The sequence below is a fragment of the Pan paniscus genome, chromosome 17 (genome assembly GCF_029289425.2).
Source record: "Pan paniscus chromosome 17, NHGRI_mPanPan1-v2.0_pri, whole genome shotgun sequence".
Lineage (NCBI taxonomy): Eukaryota > Metazoa > Chordata > Mammalia > Primates > Hominidae > Pan > Pan paniscus.
Window position 1 is genome coordinate 54,731,623 of NC_073266.2, and position 21,024 is coordinate 54,752,646.

The 21,024-nt window shown below is 53.3% G+C and overlaps 1 protein-coding gene and 1 long non-coding RNA gene across 51 annotated transcripts in view; one reads left to right on the forward strand and one right to left on the reverse strand.

The window, feature by feature from the left end:
- CELF4 (CUGBP Elav-like family member 4) overlaps positions 1 to 21,024 on the reverse strand; it is a 323,167-nt gene that overhangs the window by 96,702 nt on the left and 205,441 nt on the right. The gene's annotated exons all lie outside the window — the stretch shown is intronic.
- The window catches only part of LOC129394554 (uncharacterized), a 39,599-nt gene continuing 37,587 nt past the window's right edge, over positions 19,013 to 21,024 (forward strand). Inside the window, exon 1 of the long non-coding RNA XR_008621838.1 lies at positions 19,013 to 19,176. This is a non-coding gene — a long non-coding RNA (uncharacterized LOC129394554). The remainder of the gene's footprint in view (positions 19,177 to 21,024) is intronic.

Sequence of the window (21,024 nt, forward strand, 5' to 3'; positions counted from 1 at the left end):
CCTGGAGATGATATTAGGATAATGATGATAAATTTCACCCTGCTGGCAAGCCACTGCTTCTGTATGGGGGAGGGGGAGTGTTTGTCCCCCAAATGGATCCCTTGACCAGAAAGTGGGGGCTTGGCTTGCGCCTGGAGGAAGGAGGATGCTCACCAGAGCTCGGCTATGTGGGTCCATGCAGATGGATAGGTGGATGCATTTGTGTGAGCATGAGTGTGCTCATGCATGTAGTTATGTGTGTGCAAAGCCTGAAAGGTGGCCAGGCACAGTGGCTCATGTCTGCAATCCCAGCACTTTGGGAGGCTGAGGCAGGTGGATCATTTGTGGTCAGTAGTTTGAGACCAGCCTAGCCAACATAGTGAAACTCCGTCTCTACTAAAAATACAAAACATAACCAGGTGTGATGGCACACATCTGTAATCCCAGGTACATGGGAGGCTGAGGCAAGTGAATCGCTTGAACCTGGGAGGTGGAGGTTGCAGTGAGCCGAGATTGCACCACTGTACTCCAGCCTGGGTGACAGACTGAGACTCTGTCTCAAAAAAAAAAAAAAAAAAAAGGCCTGGGAGGCATCTTGCTGGGTTTCTCGTGTGTGGACGCATGGTCATGCCCCTGCCAATGAATGAACACATAGCAGAGGGGGGCAGGGGGCAAAGGCAAGGGGAGAGGGTAGGCGCTGAACTTCCCAAGGTGCAGCCACTCCCAGCCTTGGGATTGCCAGTGACTCGGGGTTCTGTGTGTCCGGCTGTTTCCCCCATAGAGTGCACCCCACCTGCCATCAGCGCATTAATCCTTATTAGCACGGCTGCGTTAGGCCCTTTCCTCCTTAATAGCCTCAGCAGCTTCCATTGTCATGTGATTGAAATGGGGTCTCCCCCTTTCCTGACTCCCACCACAATGTCCAGCCTGGGGGGCACTGATAGGAAAATGTCTGCACACATTTTCCTACCAACCCCAGCCTCAGGAAATCTTGCCGAAGTGCAGCCAACACCCAGGCTGGGGCACCCATCCTGACCTCAGAAATGCCACGTTAAGTGAGAGTGAGAAGCTGGTTAGTGGCTCTCCAAGCTCTCAGGCTTGTGCCTTTGCCAGCTGGGCTGGGCTCAGCCCTGACTGAGTTGGGGCTCCTCCAGCAGGTGATAATGTCACCGGGGTACCCAGACCAACATGACAGTGCTCCTCACAAGGTCCTGGGCTGGGTCTTCATACAGTGGGGGAGTCCAAGGGGAGCCTGTAGGTTCTCTGAATTGGGGATGAGCCTGGGACAGGAAGAAGCTTCAGTGGGGACATGGTCTTGTGGCTGATCATTCATTAATTCTCTTGTTCATTCATTCACTCAACAACCATTCCTGGGCTGAGTTCCCTCTCGTCTCCCAGTCCCACAGGCCTGAGGGTGGACCCCAGTGGTCAGTGGGCTTTCTATCTTCTACACCAGGGGCGGCCAGCCTGAGATCCCTGAGCAGAGGTGTGTCGGGTTTTCTCAGATAGTCACAACTAAAGAAGTCTTATTTTTGAAGAACGTGTCCATGCTGATGTAGATGACAATGACAGTGAATCACAGACTCAGAGAAGATGCAAGGGCTCTAATCCTACCAGGCACAAGCTACTGGCAGCATCTCACAGGCAACCCTGGTTTGAATGCCTCTGCTGGCTGGAGGCTTACTCCACGCATGAGTCAGCTGTTTTCATCTATTCGACATTGTTTCAGTGATATCAAGCTAACGTCTGAGCCACTTGTAGCTTCCACTGTTCAGTCCCCAGCCATTCATACAGGAAATGCCTAACTTCTCTTCTTTAGAATAATTGCTTAAAGTAGGGATGGTGAAGAGAACCACCTTGGTGAGCAGGGAAGGGCACCAACGACTCAGACTCGCCAGTGAGGATTCAGTAGGGCACTTAGATAGGAAGTGAGGTTTCAGGGCAGGATTTGGCTACCACGTGCAGGAAATGGATTCATCATGGTTTGAATAACCAGGCTCCATGGGTGTGGCTGTGTGTCCTCCCAGGGGGCCTTGGAGGGGACAGCAGGTTGGGCTCTGGTCTGTGTAATCAGCAGCCCTGGGATCCCAGAGGGGCAGACTGGGAGGAAAGTGCCCACACTGGGCAGCTAGCTCAGCATGCGATGTGCTGCTGACAGTGGGAGTGGTCTGGGCCACAGCCCACATGGGGATGTGGCATTTAGGTCAAAATATGCAGCGTGTTCAGACACAGGAGAAGTATGTTCACCTTACATGAGGAGGGTTAAAGGAGACTGGGGCCACTCAGCCTGAGCAGGTGCAGGGGCATCCCACTGGAAGGCAGTGAGTGGAGGGCATAAGGGCTTTCCACCTGGCTCTGGGGTCAGGACGTTGCAGACAGTTCACGCAGGAACTCCTGGTCCAACAAGGGCACAGGCTGCCTGGAAGCTCAGAGTGTCCTCTGCCCTATGACTGTGCTCTATCCAGCAGAACCTGTGGGCTGCTGTCCAGCATGCTCCAGAGGGGACCCTGCCTGGGGTGGAGTTGGGCCAGTGACCACTTAGGTTCCTTTTGAGTCTAGGAGTGTATGATGACAAAAGGAAGTGCTCCTAGGAGCTAGGATGGTGAAGGTTTCAATCCAACAATGCTTGCCTCACAGCAGGCACTTATCGTTCTAATGGATCCCTGATGCCATTAGGCTGAAGATCTTCCTCCTCCAGGAAGTCTCTCCTGATTAATCCCACAACTCTCCGACTCATCTGGGTCTCCTTGCTAAGACTCGCTTACTCTCCTTGTTTGTGATCTATCTGTAAATGGATGTCTGCAGGTTGCATGTCTGTGGTGCTTGGTGTTGTGTGTGTGCGTGTGTGTGTGTCCCAATCTCCTCTCAGGTGGAGGACAGGAGAACAGTGGAGCTCATCCTTGGTGCCACACACAACCTTTTCTTCTCCACCAGCCCCTTAACTTGGTCTCTTAGAGCCATCCCTGGCAATTGTGTCCTGGTAGGGCTGTGGCCATTTTGTATCCACATAGGAATTCAGACTGGGGAAAGATAACAGCACATGCACACACATACACACACACACACGCTGGGCACATGGCAGCCTCTCCACCTCCTCCCCAGTTTTCTGTTCCTGCCAGCAGTCCCTAGGGCCCCATAAAGATAGCAACCTTCTCTGAGCAGGTTAAGCCTGGAGAGTGCAAGGGTGGAACAGTCTGAGAGCCGGGCTCAGAAAAAGTGACCCCATGTTCTGTTTCCTGATGCTGCAGCCTGGTGGGGAAGGGGGCCTGCCTCGGAGGGTGAGAGGCCTCTGAGAGGCAGTGGAGGGCAGGAGTGAGGAGTGGGCACCACCCTCCCCTGTGCTCTGCAGCTGTGCCCCTTCCTCATCCCAGACTGGAAACAGCTCCACTGGGCCTCAGGTCTCCCCAGGGAGTGCAGGCCAGGGTCCAAGCAGAGTGGGGGAGCCTGGGTTCCTGCAGGCATCTCTTAGCTGTGTGACCCTAGGCCAGTTAACCTCCCTGAACCTCCATGCCTCCATCTGGGAAAGAATGGGGGAAATAATAATCCATATTGAGCTAATGTAGATAAAGATGTGTTGTGAGCTACATGGGACAAAAACTAATGCAAAAAAAGTTGAATCTCACCACTCCCATTAGTGCAAGGAAGCCCCCTGGGTTGCAGCGTGAAGGATTCTGTGGGTGGTGTCCCCCCCAACCCCTATGTCATGTCCCTGGCGGTCCCCATGGCATGTGGGTGTCTGTGGGAACATGACCCCCATGGGAGTTGCCCACTGAGCCATTCCCGTCCTTACACTGAAGGAGGAGATCCTGGAAATGAAACGTGTGGGCGGCAGGTAGATGTGGGAGCTGGAAGGGTGTGCACCGTGTGACCACAGGTGAGAATCGCTGGTGTGCTGAGAACAGACCAAGGCCTCTGGAAACACAGGGAAGCTTGCTGTGCTTATGCCTGTGCTGGGCTAGCAGCAGTGTCTTCTACCCTTACTTTCTGAATTTTAGTTGGTGAGAAGAGGTAGAAAAGAAGTGTGCATGGGAATGACTGCGTCTGTGTCCCTGTGTTTGCAGCAGTTTTGTTGTGAGGCCCTGTGTGCATTTGGGTGTGGGCCATTGTGTTGAGAATGGGTGTTGATTCTGTGTGTGTTTGTGTGTGTGTGTGTGTGTGTGTGTGTAGACACGGGGTGGGGAGGGGGATGCCACTTCTGGGTGTGACATCCCAAAGGCTCCAAAATCCTGAAATCTTAGAGGGCGCAGAGCTGCATACAGCCACCAGATGGCAGCCGGGTGCAGTCTAAGGGTTGCCGGCCAGGCTCGGCTTTGTGTTCAGCCTCCCCACCTCCCACCCCACCCCTGGTATATGTGGTGCATATGTGTGTATATGTGGGGTTGCGTGTGTATATGTGGGGGTGCGTGTGTAGATGTAGGAGTGCAGGAAGGGACTGCCTGACTGCAAGCTGGGCACCTGTGCGTGTATTCAGAGTGGCCGGTCTGGGCATGCTGCATCCTCCTCCTTGCCATGACAGCTGGATGCTGCTCGTGTTCCGTGCCCTGCGAACCTTGGCTTTCTAAGAATATGTGTGCAGACAAGTGTGCACATGTGCTGCAGCAGACCCCATCCAGACTCCCCACTCCCAAACCCTCACCTTTCACTCCTATCAGGCTGTCCACTTCCAACTCTCTGGTACCCCTCACCACGGCTGGTTCTTCCCTCCCTCCTTCACCCTGGCTGTTCCCTTTGCCAGGAATGGTCTCTCTGCAACCAAACTCCTCCCCATTTTTCAAAGACTTCTATCTAAGAACCCCCTTCTCCAGGAAGCCCATTAGATCTCTTAGCATCAACCTTTTACCCCCATTTTGCTCCTTTTCTGATCACCCATTGCCTAGGACTGTCAGCTCCACACTGTTCATCCACTGCTGGCTTGATGTGGCTCATTCAGGAGCCTTCCTCGAGAGGTTGAGTTCTGCAGGGTAGGATGGGGCTGGGCATCCACAGTAACACCAGGTAAAAACCAGATCATTGAGGAGCACATTTCCCCACTGACCTGCCCCATGGGGTCCAGAGAGCAAGTGCTGAGGACAGACGTGGCTTACACATGGCAAGCAACCCGTGAAACAGAGAACAACCCGTGAAACAGAGAACAAGTGACTCCCTGGAAATTTGGCAGGCATTGCCACAGCACTGGGGTGCCACGGGGCAGAGACAGGGGGTCAGGGGAGAAAGAAGTAACAGTGAGTATAGTGGCTCCCTGGGTTTTAAAATCCAAAGTTAAGCCATTTGCTTTCTAGGAAGTATTGAAAGGTAGCATTATACCTTGGCTATAGCAAGAGAAACTACAGGTAGACTCTGGAAGAACTAGTCTTTGCCGAGGTGAGGAAAGGCTCTGGTGTGAGCCATGAAAGCTTGTTCCCTTGGAGTTAAAAGGAGCCAGAGTCACCATGCATATGTGCACAGCTTTCTGTATTTTTCATCATGTCTTGCTATCCATGCACTAACCCCATGTTACATGTTGGCAGAGGGTTTTCAGAGGCATGCAGATGCTCGTGAACCTGAAGGCAGGAGCTGTCACCATTCCTGTTTGACAGATGACGGGAACGGCTGCAAGGGGAGGGGACACGCCCTGGCAGCCCAGCTTGCTGGTGGCCTTGCAGCATCCTGGATTTCATCCCCCTAGGGATGCACATGAAAATCCTTGCCCTTTTTGCAGACTCTAAGAGGGGAGTGTGCCCTCCCTGATCCCATCAATGCCTGTAGCCCCCAGTTCTGCTCCACCTGCCAGAACCCACTTCCTGTTTGTCCAGAGATGACCCAAGTCCATGTTTGCAGGATGTAGAATGTGCTGGGGTGGAGAATTGGAGAATGGCTGTGGAGGCGGACAGAAAAGTTTGGGTGCCTCGGGAGGCTCTGTCTCTGGAGGGGCTGGAGTCCCCAGGACTGGTGTACAGAGCTCCTATAAGGATGGGTTTAATTAAAGGATCGTTAGGTTAGGCCAGGTGTCATCTCAGCAGGGGCTACCCACACCAGCCCATTCCCCAAAGAAGAACTGCAAGAAAGCAAGAAGGTTCCCTTCACTCATTTTAATTGTTCCGCAAAAGACCCTAAATGCAAGACAGCATCATAAGGTGGAGGAGTGGGAGAGAGATGAAGTGGAGAGAGGGGCAGGGAGAGGGCAGAACAGAGGGTAAGACCAGCAGCCAAGAGCTGGGCCCTGGGCACAGCCAGCCTCTCTGTGAGCTTTGGGTGTCGGGGGTGGGGTGGGGGACACAGGCTCCCCTAAGGGATGGCTGCATGGCCTTAGAGACCTTGGTTGCAGCAACCAGCACATGGTAGATGCTCAGTAGACATTAAAATGAAATGAGTGCTTTGGGGTGGGGTGGGGCAGACTTTCCTATGGGTGGAGTGGCAGCCTGGGGAATTCAGTGGAGGACTCCTTTGGAGTGGCTGAAGGCCTGGGAGGCTCTGGGGGAGGAAGCTGCTGGTTGGGAACCCCACCTCAAGAACCTTTTGAGCAGGTGTCCTGCTGCTCTAGGCTGAAGGGAGAATGGAAACAGGCCCCAGGGAGGCTGGGGACCCCTGATATAGAAAGGCACAGCCTACCCTGAGGCTGAGGTCTCTCCAGTCTCCTGGGTCTCTCCTGCATACCTTAGCACTCCCAAAACCACCCACCTACCCACCCTCTTCAGTGCTGAGGTGGCTGAATGGGCTCTGAGGCTCCCAGTGCATGCCTGGCCCCCGGAGCCCCCAGGAGTTCTGTCCCATTTCCTGGAGTGGCAGCTGGGCAGGTTACATACACTTAATTACTAGTAATTAAAAAACTGATTACTCCAAATGGCGCCCTCCTGGGGAGAACCGTGCTGTGCCTGTCCTGCTGGTCCGCCACAGAGGCCATTTCTGGAGTGTGGAGCAGGGACCAGCCTGCAGCCTCCTTCTATGTCTGCTGGAGGATGAGGGCTCCCTATGTCAAGAACAGTGCCTGCCCCCACCTCCTCCAACTGGCCTGCCCCAATGTCTAGTGCAGCTGCATTCCGGCATCACTTTAGTGGATGAGTCACTGGTCCCCTCCAATGTGCATATCCCTTGAGAGGGGACATACCCAGAATGCTATAGGTCACAGGGAAGGAGCCTCTGTAGGGAGCCCAGGGGGAAAAAAGAGCTCTAGGCTCCAGGGGAGAAGTGGGGAATGAATGCAGAGTGTGACAGAGGCAGGGCAGGTTTGCCAGTTGCAGAGCTGGTATCCTAGAATTGACTTGTTTTAGTCATTCTGCGACTGGGGTTCAGCAAGCACCTAGTACATACCAGATATGGATGGACCACCCAGTCAGGTTCTTTGTGTGGATGAAGACACGCCAGGAGGTGGGGGGCAGGTGCATGAGCCATGGTCAGTTAGGAAAGTGCTGCTGGAACCAGGGCAGAGAAGAAGGGGGTGCCCAGTTAAATGGGCAGTTGGAGGAAGCATCGCAGAGGAGTGGTTATTGAGGGCGAGGCTCGGGATTGGAGTCAGTTTGGGGAGGAGTAGGTGGAAGGGGTTTGGGCAATGGCAGCTGCTTGTGCAGAAGCCCTGGGGAATTGGCAGAGCCTGGCAGGAGGGAGGAAGCCTGGGACAGCCGTGGGGGCAGCATGTCTCATGCTACCGCTGGGATGAGGAAGTCAGCGGCCCCACGATCCCATCCCAGGGTGTCTGTCTTCCAGCAGCATTGGGGAGTGGTGGACGGGGTATCTTTGGTGGACCTGGAGAAGGGACTGGCTGACCTGAGCCTCTGAGAACAGGGAGGAGGGGAAGAAGGGGAGTGGGAGAGTGAGGGCTCATATGCCAAGGCTGAAGGGGGAGGGACAGTGGGTGGGTCTGGGAGGTGCCTTGGAGAGGGAGCCTCCTGGACCTGCTGATGGAGGGTGTTGGAGGAGAAAGGCCCAAGCTCACAAGAGCGAAGTCTGAACAGACAATGGCCAATACCTCAGAGGACCCTGAGGGTGGGAAGTCTGTCTGTAAACTTGACCAGGAAGAGAATAGGGAGCCCCAGAGCGTGGAGGAGGGGCGCACAGGGAGTCTCCAAGGTCTCCCTGCCACCCCCCACGCCACGCCCAAGTTGGTTGGTGACAGTGGCCACGAAGGGAAGATTCATCCGAGGCCCTTGTGTGGGAGATGCTGACATGCAGCCGTGTCCCTCAATCAGGGGAACCCTGGGCCAATTATTCATTTATTACTAAGGGGTTTGCAGGCCCATCCCCCACCCCTACACTTGGCTCTCTGTGCCTGAGTCTGCTTTTATTCTGGAAAGTGTCCCAGAGAGGCCCTGCCTCACAGCCACTCAGGTCCCTGCCTACCTCTCTAGTTCGGGGCAGGTCGTCACCTGCATGAAGGACCCAGGGCGGCCGCACACCCTCTGCTGGAGGTGCCTTCACAGCTCTGCCCCTCACTTCCCTTTCTCCTGAGCACATGTCTGGGGGCATCAAGCCAGCCCCAAACCTGCCCCTGGGCACCCTGGCAGGAGGAGCCAAGTAGAGGGGTGCCAAGTCCAGGGTACCCAAGGACTTGGGTACACAGGGGGCAAGTCCCAAACCACACAGGGGGTTGCAGCAGGTGAGAGGCCAGAAGCCCCCTGCAGGGAGGAAGAGGACGGGCTTGGTTTGGCCCTGCTGGCCTGGCTGCTGTGGCCTGTGTCCTTGGATTAAGGCTCAATCCAAGATGGGCCTCCCAGAGGGCTCCCCTTTATTTTCTTCTTCGAGAGAGATACCTCCCACGTTCCCAGCTCAGAAGGGGCCAACCAGGTGGCTCAATTCCCACCCTGAGAAACACAAGCAGGTGGTTATGGGTGGGCCTGGTGCCTGAGGTCAGCAACTGACCCTCCTCCAGGCCGGGCCTCTGGTCTCCTGCCCGCCTGGCCCTGTGCCCTGCATCCCCAGTTCTGTCTCTGCCTTTGTCTACCTCTGCATTTTGCTCTTCTCTCTTGCGCCTCCTTCTCTAAACAGCCTTTTGGAAAGAGCACAGAGATCAGTTACTATTTGACCCCTCTTAGCCACAATTTCCCCACCTGCTAAGCAGGGTCAAATGCCCTTCACCTGGTGAGGTGAGGCTCAGGAGCTACACGCACACACTAGGCCCCTGAAAAGCCTCCTGGGCCAGAGCACTCCCAGCTCACCCAGAAAGAAGGGCTTCTTTGGTCCCTTCCTTTTTTGCTCACTGAAGCCTTCCTCCCTCCGGCCAGGGGTGTGAATGCACCCCCGGTCCTGTCCATCCCACATCACATCAGGCGCTTCCGGGCACGGACCATCTGCTCCACAACCCTGCTTCTCTATGACACAGCCTCTGGGGCCAGGGGCTCAAGTGGGATCTCCCATTTTCTATCTGCCTGGATTTGGAGAGCAAGGGACAGGACCATGGCCTTGAAAGTCTTGGAGCAGTGAGGTGGGGTGGGACGGTGGGGGGATGGGAGCAAAATTCCCTCCTCCTGGTCTTGGCTTTTGCGGTTTCTATCCTCCAAAACAACAACAACAACAACAACAACAACAAAACCCATCGGGGGTCATTCCTGGTCTCCTCACTCCTCCATTACTTTCTCACCCCTCCTTTCCTCCTTTTCTTCCAGGAGCTTTTATTATCACACACTCCCCAAGGCAAGGCCCAGCCCATCCTCTGCTTCTGGGAGAGGGGAGAGGAAGAAGCAGTCACTCAAGGCCACCCTGGGGGTGCTTAGAGACTCCCCCAGGGGAGCTGCACTGGGGGTTCTCTCTCCCCTCTCTCATGCCTCCAGGGGGTTTGGGAGAGGCTGCAGGCTGATCAAACTGGCCCCTGACCTTGCCTGCTTTGTTGATGAATGCAACTCTCCAAAGGTGGAATGAGCTGGAGATCGCAGGGTGCAATGGCGGCACATCCATGGGGCCTGGAGAGAGCCCTGGGAAAAGTCAGGGATGAAGCAGGGGGAGGTGCTGGACACGGTTTGAGGGTAACTCACACTTCATGGAAACAGTGTTCGGAAACTCAGAGATAGCGCAGGCGGTTTCGGCAGTTCCCAGTTTTCTGAGGTGGGCCCTGCCCTCCCAACCTGAACTCGCATCAAGGACAGCCACCAGGATGTCCCTCCTATCTGTGGGTATCTGTTTAGGCTCTCAAAGAAGAGGGACAAGTTGGGGGGAGAAACTGGAAACTTCCTTGTCCAAGTCAGAGGCCCTGGAGGGGCCTATCAGCCTGGAGATGCGTTGCCTTCCCTACCGTGGCTGGATTCTTTCTGTAGCGGGTTTAGGGAGGAAGGAGGGAACCAGGAGATGACACAATAGGCTTAAATTAAAGCAGGACAGATTATGGCAGGCCTAAAGAATCATTTCTTTTTTTATTCAGAAGGCAATGGAAAAGACACACTCATTTACTCTAAAGCACTTATTGTGCATGAAGGACAGGCAGCCCCTGTGCCAAGCGCTAGGGTGTATCTGAATAAGACACAGGTTCTACCTGTAAACCAATAATGCAGGTGAGCTAAGACCCAGATAGCAGCGTGGGCCAGCCCATCGGAACCACAGAGCTGTGAGTGACCGAGGATGTGCTCTAGGGTGGCTGGTGCAGTTGATTCCTGAAGGACAAACAGGAGTTTTCCAGCAGCACGAGGCTGAGAAGGGCATTCGGGCAGCAGGACAGCAGGTGCAAAGGCTCAGAGACAGAGGACCTGTGGTAAGTGGAGTGAAAGGTGAGGGGCTGCACTGAAAAGGGGAGCCGGCCAGAGTTCACAGGGCAAGGGATGGGTAAGGGGAGAGGCAAGCGGTGGCCCCTCGATCACATGCGACGTGACTGGGTTTGCTTTTTAGTAAACACTGGCAGCCTCCAGGAGGAGAGATAAGCAGGCAAGGAGGACCCAAAGCAGGCTGTGGCAGTGCAATTTGGGAGAGGGACATGCCTGGGACAGATAGAGGAGCAAGAATCCATAGAATTTTATGTCCAGTGAGGTGGATGAGGGGCCTTCAGCAACCAGGGACAGGCACACGACGGGAACAGAGCCCCATTCTCCTCTGACAAATGCAGACACTTTAGCAAACTGTCTGCAGCACACAGCTTAACGTATGACGACCAAGACTTTCTACGTGAACATGACTTGACTATCCAGAACATTCTCATCCAGGAAGCAAAAGATGCAAATAACTTTGTTCCAAGAACTTCCTGAAAGTCCAAATTTCTGAGTAATAGACCACGTGCGCTCCTCTTCTCAGGACAACAGCTCACTCACCCGGACAAATCTGCTGGCCTGTGAATGGCTGTTTACTCATCCTCACCTGCTCAACCCTGGCCTTGCTCTGTCTACCAGTTTCTAAAGGATTATGTCACAGAGCCTGTCCGATCCCAATCAATACTGCACATTGCAGGACCCACCTTCAAACAGACCCCTAACCTCCCCTTTCTGAAATTTCCCGAGGCCACCAAGGTGGGGTTGCTCTGTTTTACTGAGCTAGGCAATCTGAACTTGGCTTTACTGATCAGTGGATTATTCTGCTGGTCTAAATGAGTCTAAAATCAGATGACCTCGCAAGGGTTCCTTTATCTCTCTGAGTCTAGCAGGCTCCAAATGTCTGATGGTGGGACTACAGGCTTATCTCACTTAAGACCCCAGGATTCTGGGATCCCCAGTTCCAGGGCTCATGGTGCATCTGGCCTGAAGTCCTGAGGGTCACCAAGAGGAGAGGGCATGGTCAGGATTCCACAACAGCTGGGGAGCAGGCCTGGAGCTCTGGCCTGGGCCAGTCTTGGGTCTCTGGGGAGCCCCCACTCAGAGAGCTTCTCATACTGCCTTCAAGGTGACCCAAGTCTCCCTGTCGGTCACATCCCTACCCACCTCCCCCCTTCTTTCAGGGTTTTATTTTTGGCCAGGTAATTAGTATAGCTCTTCTCATTAATATTATATTTAAAAACGCAAAGGTGCTGGCGGGGGAGAGGGGGGCTGGAAGGGAGGGGCTTGCACATGCCAGTAATTGTCTTGACAGCCGGAGATCCTGGTGCAATGACAGTCTAGTTTAAGTGGCCCAATTAGCATAAGAAACGACTCGCCAAAAGTTCTGAAGGCATCGTGTTGATTAATGCAATTTATCTTGCATACCAGCAGCAGACAGCTGAATCGCTGCTAATGATTATTATATACATTCATACACATTATGTACATGTGGCCTCCTCTCCAAGAAACGATGCCTCTCCCCTCTCCTCCTGCGTGCCTGCTCAGGCCCACGGGCCCAACGTATACCAGAATGACTCTACCTGCCCTGAACCTCCTGCCCAGGTTTCCCACTGGTCATCTGAGTCCTCAACTCTAATTGCCAGGTTGCCTTTGATATGAAGGGGCTGGTTTTACTTTGATATTATATTCAATTTTGAGCCAGTGTCCAGAAACACAGTTTTCAGCTTTCTTTTTTCTTTTCTTTTTCTTCTTCTTCTTCTTTTTTTTTTTTTTTTTTTGAGACAGGGTCTCACTCTATCACCCAGGCTGGAGTGCAGTGGTGCGATCTCGGCTCACTGCAGCCTCCACCTCCCAGGTTCAAGCAATTCTCCTGCCTCAGCCTCTTGAGTAGCTGGGACCACAGGTGCACGCCACCACGCCCTGCTAATGTTTTTTGTATTTTTAGTAGAGACAGGATTTTGCCATCTTAGCGAGGCTGGTCTCAAACTCCTGGGGCCTCAAGTGATCTGCCCACCACAGTCTCTCAAAGTGCTGGGATTACAGGCGTGAGCTACCACCGACCCTGGCCCAGAAACACAGCTTTCAAGAATATTTTTCACTACTCAGGGGAAGCAGCTCTAGGCAGCCAAGGGAGTGGCCAGCAGATGAAGTTAGCATAGTGAAGTCTGTCTGAGTACATGGGTCTCTAAATGTTTGGTCCACAATCACAGTTTAAACGAGGGATGCATGCAATGTGGTGCTGCCAACATCCTCCTCCCTTCCATCTTAAACATCTTGTTATTCTGAAAACTGGGAATTTTTATCCTGGGTGTGCAAGGGCAGAAGCCCAGACCACACCTTTGCAGGTGTCCCTCCTTCTGGGCAAGGCCAGGAGGAGAACATCAGTGCAAGCCACCAAGCAAGGGGACTATGATGGCTGTCAGTTCATGCTGGCACAGCCGTGAGAGCTTACACACACTACATTTGTCCTCAATGTTACCTCCTCCCCAGCCTGCAGAAGAGAAATGTATTGCTGCATGTTGTGGCCGATGCCTGTAATCTCGACACTTTGGGAGGGTGAGGCGGGAGGATCACTTGAGCCCGGGAATTCAAGACCAGCCTGGGCAATATAGTGAGACCCAGTCTCTATAAAAAATAATTAGCCAGGCTGGAGGATCCCTTGAGGCCAGGAGTTCGAGACCGCAGTGAGCTATGATTGCACCATGGCACTCCAACCTGAACCACAGAATGAGACCCTGCCTCTAAAAAAAAAATTAAAAAAAAAAAAAAAAATTTAAGTATCTGCTTTGGAGTCCAGGCAGCCTGGCCCTAGAGCTGGTGTTCCCTTCATCACTATTCTCAGCCACCAAATTAGGTCAGAATCTGGAGGTCAGCATTGGAAGCGGGGGATGAAAGCTGCCACTTGGAGGTGGATGGGGAATGGCAGGAAAGTCTCCCAGGTAGAGATGCCAGGACTCAGCTGAGAGGAGGCAGCTGTGAATCTGGGGAGACAGACACCAAGGTGCAGAGTGGGACGGGGTGGAACAGCGCCTTGCCATTGGTGCCCGAATGCACCAGAGGCTGGGAGAACAAGAACCCTTTCTTGGCTGGGCGCGGTAGCTCATGCCTGTAATCCCAGCACTTTGGGAGGCCAAGGTGGGCAGATCAGGAAGTCAGGAGATCGAGACCATCCTGGCTAACACGGTGAAACCCTGTCTCTACTAAAAATACAAAAAATTAGCCGGGTGTGATGGCACGTGCCTGCAGTCCCAGCTACTTGGGAGGCTGAGGCAGGAGAATTGCTTGAACCCGGGAGGCGGAGGTTGCAGTGAGCCGAGATTGCGCCACTGCACTCCAGCCTGGGCAACAGAGTGAGACTCCATCTCAAAAAAAAAAAAAAAAATATATATATATATATATATATAAAAGACCCTTTCTTGGGGGGCTTAGGGACCAGGGGTAAGCTCAACTGGGCATATGGTTTTATAGTTAAACTTTCCAGTGAGGCCAGATTCAGCAATCCCAGGGGTCAGCAATGGAGTGACGGGGCTGGCCCCTGTGGAAGGGTCTGAGGTGATGGCGTGGGTGCTGAGGAGAGCAGTGGATGTGGGGGAAGGGGAGGTTGGTGTGGAGCTGGGAGAACCAATTGGAACATCCTGCAAAGGGCTTGGAGGCGGCTGGCAGCAATAGGGCATGGGGGAAGAACTGTGGGGACTTGGGTCAGCAAGCAGGAGAGACCAGGAGCCGTTCAAGGGGACTTGAAGATTCCATGACAGTGATGCTTTTGACAGTAATAAGGATGTTAGGTGGGGCTGGGGGAAAGGTGGGGGACTGGGGATGAGGGGGAATGATGAGTTTACCTTTAACTCTGCCCAGACTTCAGGTAGAAATGCCAAAGAGACCAGTGGGCTGGTGGGGGCGGCGGGGGAGCAGTTCTTTCTTTTTTTTTTTTTTTGAGACGGAGTCACCCAGGCTAGAGTGCAGTGGCGTGATCTCGGCTCACTGCCAGCTCCACCTCCTGGGTTCACGCCATCCTCCTGCCTCAGCCTCCCAAGTAGCTGGGACTACAGGCACCCACCACACGCCCAGCTAATTTTTTGTATTTTTAGTAGAGACGGTGTTTCACTGTGTTAGCCAGGATGGTCTCTATCTCCTGACTTCGTGATCCGCCCGCCTCGGCCTCCCAAAGTGCTGGGATTACAGGTGTGAGCCACTGCGCCCGGCCTGTGGGGGGACCAGTTCTTAGGACAAAGGTCAGAGCCGGAGATGTGAGTTTTTACTTTTTTCCCTTAGGACTTGGGCCCTTAGGGGAGGAAGTGAACTATGCTGAGCACCTGCTGTGTTCTAGGGAGTGTGCCAGGAGCTCACTTCCCTTCCCAACAGCTGCATGAGGAAGTACCATTATCCCCATTTTACAGATGGCCAAACTAAGTCTAGGTGAGTGACCTTCCAGGGCCATGCAGAGTAAGGGAAAACAAGCTCAGCCTTGCTCCAGTGCTGTCAGACCTCCAAGTTCATTGCTGGGGGAAATGAAGCCCATGCTTCTGATTGTGGGGACTGGTGGGGGGCGCAGAGGGCCTGGGCTTTTCTGTCCCAATCTGGGGTGCCTGGGAGAACTGAGAGCCACCTCTGTGAGTACAAGGCCAAGGAATTTCTTCCACAGACCCATGCTCGGCTGCATACAAATGTGAACTTGAAAACATTCTGGTTCCCGTAGGTAGGTAAAAATGTATTCTCTCAGCAAACGCTTTTGAATTTGGGACCAGGCTCTAAAATTGGAGCCCTTTGGGGTTGGGGTGGTGCCACGTTGGCTTCTACTCCCCTGACTCCTTACACTGTGGCTTGCAGGAGAGGTGGGTGCACTCTGGGGTGAGCAGAGGCCCAGGATGGGGGACTTCAGGAGGAAAAGGGTCCTCTAGGCCTTCCCACCATGCCTTCTCTCCAGCCCTCCTGCCCCGCAAGGAGCCGTTGATGAACCTGTTTGCAAAAGTTCTAAATGCTCACCCTGCTGTTCAGATCATTTTGGTAATTCTGGTTTGTGGTGGGAGCCAGGGAAGTAGCACTTAGGCCTCAGTGAGGCCTCTGCCTATGGAGAGAGATATTTCCATAAGGAAGAAGCCTTTGGTTTTCAGCAGCTCTTTCTCCAGACATTGAGGGCAGGGCTCTGAGGGTATGAAGTTGATCATGTGTGTGCCTACTGTGCATATGTGCATGTGTGTATATGTGTACATGCATGTGCATTTGTGTTCCTGTGCCTGCAAATGCTTGATTTTGTGTCTGGACACGATGGGATCTGTATGTGACTCTGGGAGAGAGACAATGTGAGCCTGCTTGGGGATGTAAGGTGTGCACATACAGGACATAGAGTTGTGTCTGTGAATGTGCTCCTTGTTACTGATGTCTGTACATCTGTGAGTGTGTGCACATGTGAATATGTTTGAGAAGAGGAGATTGCCTGATTATGTCCAGGAATGCATGTGGTATTGAGTGTATATTTCTGTGTGTGCAGGTACATGTGGTGTAACATGGAAAGCTATAAACTTTAAACTGAAAACACAGACCTGGCCTGGTGCAGTGGCTAACGTCTGTAATCCCAGAACTTTGGGAGGCTGAGGCAGGTGGATCACTTGAGGTCAGGAGTTTGAGACCAGCCTGGCCAACATGGAGAAGCCCTGTCTCTACTAAAAAGACAAAAATTAGCTGGGCGCAGGGGTGCATACCTGTAATCCCAGCTACACGGGAGGCTGAGGCAGGAGAATCGCTTGAACCCGGGAAGCAGAGGTTGCAGTGAGCCGAGATCACACCACTGTACTCCAGCCTGGGCGACAGAGTGAGACTCCATCCCTACCACCCCACCTCTCCAAAAAACAAAAGAAAAGAAAGAAAACACAGGCCTGAAGAGAGATAGTGCCATGATGAAGAGTGGGTGACCAGGCCAGGCAGTCTCCCTGGAGGAGGTGGTTTCTGAGACCTTTACTCAGCCATACCTCCAAAACTGGCTTCCCTGGGCTCTGTGCCACTGCCCTTTGGAGTCAAACCAGCCAGGAGCCAAGACTCAGCAGGCCTCTGCTAGGGAGCTGCAGTGGGGATACCTACATGAGATGGGGCCTCGGAATGCCCTGGAGGCATCTGTTCTGAGCCATCACTGCCGTCTGTCTTCATCAGCCACAGGCACTCAGCCCAGCACAGCCCAGCCCAGCCCAGCCCTGGCCTGGCCCCAGGGTCTCTCTGGAAATGGTAGTATGGGTGCAATGAGGCCATTTATTTTCTGATTCAGGTGACAGTCCAGTGGCCAAGGAGAATACCCACACCTTTCCATTTTCTATTAGGAACCACTGACCAATGGACAGAACCACCATGGGGCCATCAAAGCCACTTAGTTGAGTTTTTGCTTTTTAATAAGAAAAAATAGTATGTGGCACTCATCCGCTTTTAAAATGAAAAACAGTGAACATAAAACTTGATTTAATAAAGACACCAAATAAAATATTCTTCTATTCTGTGTTACAGTAATTGAAGAGAGAGTGACAAAACGGTGGGGGGGCAGCAAAGAGAGAGAGAACGGTTGGGTGTGGAATGGCAGCCCAGAAAGAGACAAGGACATGAAAGAGGTGCTGGGAAGGCCAGAGGTGCTGGGAAGGTCAAAGGTGCTGGGAAGGTCAGAGGTGCTGGGAAGGCCATTGGTGCTGGGAAGGCCAGAGGTGCTGGGGAGGTTAGAGGTGCTGGGGAGGTCAGAGGTGCAGAGAGTAAAGAGGGAGAAGTGGACTCAGGTCCCTGGGCACTAGGAGGACCCCAGTGTTTGCAGGGACCAACATCAACGAAGGGGCCCTCCTGGGCTGGCAGTGGCTATGCTTGACATCTGTTTTTGGCCACATCCTCTCAATAATCCCAAAAGCTATTAAAGGAAAGGCACATGGCATGCAGCAAGCTTCAGTAACTTGCCTGAGTCCTCAGCTAGGCTGCCTTCTGACCTTGGTCTCTCTGACCCTGACCCAGATCTCTCTACCGGCAGCCTGGGTTTATGCCAGGCACTCGGCACCTTGCTTAGCCTCAGGTGTCCATGCCCCACACTTCTCTGCAGCCTCCCCTGGGACTTCTTCCTACACTCTTCCTCTCCCAGAGGCCTGTACTCTGCCCCTTTTGCAGGATCCCAGGCCCAAGCTGCCTCCAGCCCCTCTCCTATCCATTCATCCACCTGCCCCAGGTTCCACCACTCGCTTCACTGGGTCACACCCATGCCTTTTAGCCTGAAATGCCCATGGGGACTACATAGGTTTGTACAAAGCCCAGTGGGAGACTTGGAAGAGGGTCTAGCAGCATCAGCGAAAGTTCCCAGAGGAGCTGAGGTTTGAGCTTGGAGCCCGCAGGCCTGTGAAGGTCTGAGAACATTCCAGGTGGAGGGAACAGCAAGCGAAAAGGCAAGGAGGATGATATGGTTTGGCTGTGTCCCCACCCTGCATCCTAGCTGCTCCAGCTGGGGCTGAAAGGGGCCAGCGTAGAGCTCGGGCTGTGGCTTCAGAGGGTGCAAACCTCAAGCCTTGGAGCTTCCACGTGGTGCTGAGCCTGTGAGTACACAGAAGTCAAGAATTGAGGTTTGGGAACCTCTGCCTAGATTTCAGAAGATGTATGGAAACGCGTGGATGCCCAGGCGGAAGTTTGCTGTAGGGATGGAGTCCTCGTGGAGAACCTCTGCTAGGGCAGTGCGGAAGGGAAATGTGGAGTTGGAGCCTCCACAGAGAATCCCTACTGGGGCACTGCCTAGTGAAGCTGTGAGAAGAAGGCCACTATCTTCCAGACCCCAGAAAGGTAGATCCACCAACAGCTTGCACAGTGCGCCTGGAAAAGCCACAGACACTCAACACCAGCCTGTGAAAGCAGCTGGAAGGGAGGCTGTACCCTGCAAAGCCACAGGGGTGGAGCTGCCCAAGACCATGGAAACCTACCTCTTGCATCAGCATGACCTGGATGTGAGACATGGAGTCAAAGGCGATCATTTTGGAGCTCTAAGATTTGACTGTCCCACTGGATTTCGGACTTGTGTGGGGCCTGTAGCACCTTTGTTTTGGCCAATTTCTCCCATTTGGAATGGCTGTATTTACCCAGCGCCTGTACCCCCACTGTATTTAGGAAGTAGCTAGCTTGCCTTTGATTTTACAGGCTCACAGGCGAAAGGGACTTGCCTTGTCTCAGGTGAGACTCTGGACTGTGGGCTTTTGAGTTAATGCTGAAATGAGTTAAGACTTTGGGGGACTGTTGGGAAGACATGATCGGTTTTGAAAGGTGAGATTTGGGAGGGGCCGGGGTGGAATGATATGGTTTGGCTGTGTCCCCACCCAAATCTCACCTTGAATTCCCACATGTTGTGGGAGGGACCCGGTGGGAGGTAATTGAATCATGGGGGCAAGTCATTCCTGTGCTGTTCTCATGATAGTGAGTAAGTCTCACAAGATCTGGCAGTTTTAAAAACGGGAGTTTTTCTGCACAGCTCTCTCTTTGCCTGCTGCCATCCGCAAAAGATGTGACTTGCTTCACCTTGCCTTCCGCCATGATTGTGAGGCTTCCCCAGCCACGTGGAACTGTGAGTGCTCCATTATACTTTCCTTTGTAAATTGCCCAGGCTCAGATGTCTCTTTATCAGCAGCGTGAAAACGGACTAATACAGAGGATAAGACATTGTGTGCAATATGGCTACAGCAGGACATGGATAGGTAGGGGGCTGGGGAAGGCTGGCAGGGAGGCAGGTACCCCCAAGACAAGGCCACCCTGCCCTGTTTGTGTTCTCCTGAATTAGTCCAGGTGCTTTACACCTCCCTGTGAATCTTTGCTCAAGGTTGGCACAGGAGCAGGATGCAGGCGCACGCATGAAAGCGCGTAGGCTGTAGTCCCTCCCTCAGGTTGCAGGACTGCAGGCTCCAAGAGGGCACACAGTGTGCCGAACTTGTTCCCTGTGGCCTGACACAGAGTAGGAGTTCAGCAAAGACCTGTCAAGAGGCTGGGCACGGTGGTTCATGCCTGTAATCCTAGCACTTTGGGAAGCTGAGGTGGGTGGATCATGAGGTCAGGAGTTCGAGACCAGCCTGGCCAACATGGTGAAACGCCATCTCTACTAAAAATACAAAAATTAGCTGGCATGGTGGCATGTACCTGTAATCCCAGCTACTTGGGAGGCTGAGGCAGAATTGCTTGAACTCAGGAGGTGGAGGTTGTAGTGAGCCAAGATCGCCCCACTGTACTCCAGCCTGGGCGACACAGCAAGACTGTCTCCAAAAAAAAAAAAAACACAAACCTGTCAAGTAAGTGAAAGGGTGATGTCATGTGAAGGGCAACAAGGGAGCCTGGCAAAGGAATAAGCAAAAGGCAGGTCAGGCACCCTGAAGACTCAGCCCATGTGAGAGGATCTCAGAGGTGCCAAAGAAGGGCTGGTCAGTGGTCACCTCTGGGTGTGGAGCTGAGCAGTGCTGGGCCATCTGGATTCCAGCAGAGCCATCATTTGTTGCCTTTTTAGTTATTTATTTTTTAAGGGTCTCACTCTGTCACCCAGGCTGGAGTGCAGTGGCAGGATTATAGCTCACTGTAGTCTCAAACTCCTAGACTCAAATGATCCTCCCTCCACAGCCTCCCAAATAGCTGGGCTGCGCACCACCAGGCCTGGCTAATTTTTAATATTTTGTAGAGACAGGGTCTCGCTATGTTGCCTAGGCTGGTCTTACACTCCTAGACTCCTGGCCTCAAACGATCCTCATGCCTTGGCCTCCCAGAGTGCTGGAATTATAAGCATGAGCCCTCTGTGCTCGGGAAGTTGTTGCCATTCTCCTGTCTCAGCCTCCTAAGTAGCTGGGACTACAGGCACGTGCCAACATGCCCAGCTAATTTTTGTATTTTTAGTAGAGAAGGGGTTTCACCCTGTTAGCCAGGATGGTCTCAATCTCCTGACCTCGTGGTCCGCCCACCTCAGCCTCCTAAAGTGCTGGGATTACAGGCATGAGCCACCATGCCTGGCCTTTCTTTTTTTTTTCTGGAGATGGAATCTTGCTCTGTTGCCCAGGCTGGAGTGTAGTGGAGCAATCTCGGCTCACTGCAACCTCCACTTCCCCAGTTCAAGCAATTCCCCTGCTTCAGCCTCCCAAATAGCTGGGATTACAGGCACACACTACCATGCCCAGCTAAATTTTTTTGTGATTTTAGTAGAGACAGGGTTTCACCATGTTGGCCAGACTGGTCTCGAACTCCTGACCTCAGGCAATCCACCCGCCTCGGCCTCCCAAAGTGCTGGGATTGCAGGCATGAGCCACCATGCCGGGCATTTGTTGCCTTTTAACCTGCAGCTGCCTGTTTCTGGTTGCTCAGCTTTGCCTGCTGAAGTCCTCTTTGCAATCTCTGGCCACCACCACCATGGACACTAAACATCTGATCCAGGGATGGAGTC